Source organism: Pholcus phalangioides, unplaced genomic scaffold (genome assembly GCF_987345545.1).
Source record: "Pholcus phalangioides strain wild (caught in Gottingen) unplaced genomic scaffold, Ppha-v1.0 ptg000001l_1, whole genome shotgun sequence".
Lineage (NCBI taxonomy): Eukaryota > Metazoa > Arthropoda > Arachnida > Araneae > Pholcidae > Pholcus > Pholcus phalangioides.
In genome coordinates, this window is record NW_028301594.1 from 4,993,267 (window position 1) to 4,998,320 (window position 5,054).

Sequence of the window (5,054 nt, forward strand, 5' to 3'; positions counted from 1 at the left end):
CGTGGGGGGGGGGGGGAGACACCAAAATATACAAGACGGCCAATTTTTCCAACACGCACGTGTCTCATCCGAGTAAGTGTCACATTCATATTGGAAAATTGTAATTCATTACTTAAAATTTTACGATATGTAAATTGTTATTTAAAAAATATACATTTTAGATTTTATAAGGCGCCTCGGTGATTTAATTCTCTTTTAAGTACGGCATTAAAAAATATATTGTTACAGTGCCCTAGAACATGGATATGGTTTTAATATCTCCATTCATTAACATGTAATATGATATCAATTATTGGTTTTTGAACTTAGATATTATTTGTTTTCCATGAACATTGATTCCTAGAAAGAGGATATCATTTAATGTTTTCCATGAACATTGATTCCTAGAAAGTGGATATTATTTAATGTTTTAAATGAACATTGATTCCTAGAAAGTGGATATTATTTAATGTTTTCCATGAACATTGATTCCTAGAAAGTGGATATTGATTCAAAGGTTCCCCATGAAACACGGTTTGAACGAATCTTGATTCTAGGAATCCATAAAGGAAAAGGGAAGTTGAGAAGCGGTGATATTATGTATATCAATTTCCAAAACAATTGTAGTCATTAATCGCAGAGTAATCAAATATAACGTGCGCATCGCCGAGTAGACATTTCATCATATTTCACAACACACTTCGATTCTTCAATAATACATGAACAATAAATTGAAAACTTTTTGTTTCTAAGTAATTATCTGAAAAATAATAGTGTTTCGAAAATATTTACTCACCGGACGTGTTTCAATATAATCCCAAGACGAGTATCCAACCGGTAAGTGCACCGAAAATCTCCAAGAAAGGCCGAAGAACTCGTTTTATATTTATTCCACGCTGACACAATATAAATATAAAAAAAAAAATTTTTACAACCAAGAACAGGTGTAAAAATCACTCACACACAAGAGCCGAGAAAAATCGTAAATTAAATCAACGCGGCGATGATTTTTTACGGTCATTCACGTGCCACTTCATTAATAAAATTACTATTGTTCATTATATATATTGTTGTCTCTCTCCTTTTCTTTTCCCCCTCTTTCTTATCTGAATCTTGACACGCGACTCGATATATCGAAGGGAAAAGACCGACCGACGATTTGACTCGTTTCCTCTTTCGCGAACAGTGACTGGGATTGTATTAAAAAACTTTCGCTCACCTTTCTAGCATCATCCTCTTGTGACAGCGATTGCAGCGCCCTCGGGGCCCAGGTGGTACTTTCTCACGAACAACGTTTTTCTTATGGAAAACGGGGGGGGGGCCGTTCACTTATTCAGTTACAGTATCGGAATATAGATCCAAGGTCGCCCTTAACAGACAAGGGGGGAGGGAGGGAGGGAGGGGGGGCCCGGTGCGTAAATAATTAATAATTTCTAGCCCCCCCCCCTTAGTCCCGAATGACAGTAGCGTCGGAGGCGGGGGCTGTGGGTGCTCGAGCAACCTCGGAAATTCGTGGCAAGAGTCCGGGGAGATATGTCAATCATGTTTGAAGGGGTTGTATAGTTATTAAAAATATATATTTTCATACGGAAGCCCTGTGCTCAAAAACACAATTAGAAATTTGTTTCCCTGTCTGTCCTCATGCCAACAAAAAAAAATTCCTCGTTTCTAAGTGACACTGAGATATTCGAATCCGAAAAACGGTCAAAAATTTGAGGAAAAAACAGCATTAAATGCCAGTAAAACGGTTTTCCCGCATTTAACGTTATTTTTTTCCTAACTTTCCTCCGTTTTTTGGATTCGAATATTTCAGTAAATATTGTACTTAGAAGTATGGAATTTTCTTCGTTGACATCAGGAGGGACAGGGCAACAACTTTCCGATTGGGTTTTGGAGCACAGAGTGTCCGTGTGTGTGTGTGTGTGTATATATATATATATATATTTCAATAACTATACAACCCCTTGAAACATAAATGACACATCTGAGTACTACACGAAAAAACTTTTTCCTGGAAGTATACCTCTAAGATCAGCAGTTCACGAGTACAGTGCCATACCCCTGTAACTGCTAATGCGGCCTTTATCTCATCAACCGTCCGTCGTAGAGGTATAGTTTCAATTTAAAAAAAAAAAGCGCAAAACTCTTTCGAAAAAACCCTGTACCAGTTTTGAGAGTGAAAATAAAGTGCGAAACAAACAAAAAAAAATCGAAATTTTTATACGATCCCCCGTCTTCTAACTTCCAATTAGAAAGTTTTTGCCCTGGAAATTTTTTTGTTGGCATGAGGAGAGATGCCAACAAAAAAAAAAATTCCAAGTTTGCTAAGTATTAATTAAAATCGAGAATTAATGAATTTCGCAATTAATGAAAATCGTCATCAATTCGGAAGCGTGTTTAAGTCCGGCCATGACCAACACCCCCTATACATAAGTCTATATCTTATCTATGGAGGTGTTGCCCTGACTTGGGACTCCTTGCTCTACCCTTTAAAACTTTAATCAATATTAATATCAAATAATCTAATCAATTGTGGTAAATTCTAAGAACCTGAAAGTATTTAAAACAACGAGTTTATTTTCTTCAGTTTTTTTAGGTTCCGAATCTGCAGCTGAAACGGTTTTCAAATAATCAGGCAAAACATTTCCGGTTCATTTCGTACTTGGGCTTCATGAAGCCTCAGTGTATTTATTCATCATAATTAATTATCAAAGACACCCTTTCACAAGATACTCCATCACATTGAATTTTAATCCTTAACTAATATATCAGCTAATTATGAGAACTAGAGCCCGGATTATATGCTAAAAAAACACTGAAATATGCACTTAAAATATAAATATGCACTTAAAAATGCCGAGATATAGGCCTACCATGAAATTCATAAAAATTGTGAAAATATGCATTTAGAAATGCTGAATTATGTATTCAAAAATGTCGAAATATGCATTCAAAAATATTGAAATAAGCATAAAATAAAAAATATGGCTTAAAAATTCTCCAACACACCCTAAACAGTATATATAGGAATTTTGGAAAAATGTACGTAAAATGAAAAAAATAGGCATTCAAAAATGTTTCAATTTCTCTAAAGAAGAAAAATATGCGCAAAAAATGGAGAAATAAAAAACGTTCATTGGAAAATGCAAAAATATGACCTAAAAAAACAAAAATGTGCTCAAAAGTTAAAAACAAAAAATATGCATATTGAAAGCACTAAAGTATGGACTAAAAGAATAATATGCTGTAGAACTAAAAAATTATGTGAAAAAAAAATGAAGAAAACATGCATTTATATACAGTGTGATTATAAAATTAAAATCCCCGTACTCTGAGTAGTTTTTCTTTCAAACTGTTTATCCGAATACAGACAAATTTTTAGGATATCTTAATGAGTCAATGAAGAAAGATTTATGTGAGACTAAAAAAAGTTCAATTTTCGACCACCAGGTGAAAGAGTGGCGCTTTAGCGTATGTACCAAGTTTCAATGATATACGTCTACCAGTACGGGCGCTATATAGGTCGGAGTAGTTTCAGTATACTGACACTGCTCAGACCATAGACTAAAGGCTCAGACCAATGTAGCACCCGTCAGTATACTGACACTACTACCGACCTATGTAGCGCCCGTTCTGGAGGACATATTCCATTTAAACTTGGTATATATTCTATATGTTACATGGGAAAAAGTTTTTCACCTGGTGGTTGAAAATTGAACTATTTTTTTTTTTAATCTTATAAATCTCTCTTCCATGTTCTTATTAAGATATCCTAAAACTTTGGCAATATTCGGATACTGCTCAGACTACACAGGAACTTTAATCATAATCACCCTGTATATAGTAGGTGCAAAAATATGCATTTAAAAATGTCTAAAAATATGCATTTAAAAATGTCTAAAAATATGCATTTAAAAATGTCTAAAAATATGCATTTAAAAATGTCTAAAAATATGCATTTAAAAATGTCTAAAAATATGCCTTAAAATGAACAAGATTTAATGGTGAAATATTTCCTTGAAAAAAATTAATGAAACCATTAAATTTGTAGAATAAAGAACATAAAAATAATCTTGGAAACATTAGTACAATGCGATTAAAAAATTGAAAAATGCTAAAAATATGCTCTTATTCTAAAATTTTGGTGATTTTATGCATTCATATGCATCTTATGTATATATAAATGTGAAAGTATGTAGGTATGTTTGTCCGTCCTTTATGCAAATCTACAATTTTAGACCGATTGTCGCCAAATTTTGCACATATACCAAACAGGACCGTGATTGAACCGTAGGCTACTTTAAAAGTTCGTACGAGCAGGGTAAATGCCCAAAATGGGTGAAAAACCGTCGAGCAACAATAGTTCCTCTGCCTCAACAATCACTTTCGGAATGTTTACTTTGGTTACCGTGGTTCTCAAACAATGCGTTTCAGACATGTATATGCCTTTACAATGGTTTGCCTCTTCTTTAATGCTGCCAGTATTTATGTATAACAATTTATTTCTTTATAATGGTTTGTTACTTTTTCTAATCCTCCCAGTAATTGAAGAAAACCCTGGCAGCACCGGGTATTTTTGCTAGTTAACTATAAAAAGTGCTAAAATATGCCGTTGTTTACACATGCACTTATGCATTTGCATATTATCCCGGTTATAATGAGAACGGATCAGTTTTGGTTTACGACCAACAAAAACATGTGTTATTTTTACGTATTACTCGAAGCTCTTCCGTGAATCTACGTTATCTGGATATTCCGCTACGTTGTCCATAACATTGGCGATAAGTTGCATAAAGATCATCAATGTTTTGATATGGAATTGTTTGTTTTTAATTTCAGAAAAGCCGCTCCCATTGTTATCATTAGCAAATGTGTTATGTCAAATCATTGTTTTCACGTGGTGACTTCATCTCAATTTCACTTCTCTCCCATAATCTCTTGTCTGTGCTGGCAAAAATACATTTAAAAAAAAAGAAAAGGTCCGCGTAATCTGCATCTTCCTTTCAGATCAAAGTCCGACATGATATTGATTGATTGATATATAAAAACTCCAACACATGCTCGTAAGAGAAACA

The 5,054-nt window shown here is 34.1% G+C and overlaps 1 protein-coding gene across 2 annotated transcripts in view; it reads right to left on the minus strand.

The window, feature by feature from the left end:
• Positions 1–1,181, minus strand: part of LOC149089725 (CD109 antigen-like) — a 105,716-nt gene extending 104,535 nt beyond the window's left edge. The window contains exon 1 of one of the 2 annotated variants that reach the window (XM_089240921.1): positions 776–1,181. The gene's annotated coding sequence lies outside the window, so the exon portion shown is untranslated. The remainder of the gene's footprint in view (positions 1–775) is intronic. The other variant, XM_089240768.1, reaches the window with a different exon arrangement.
• Between the last annotated feature and the right edge of the window lie 3,873 nt (positions 1,182–5,054).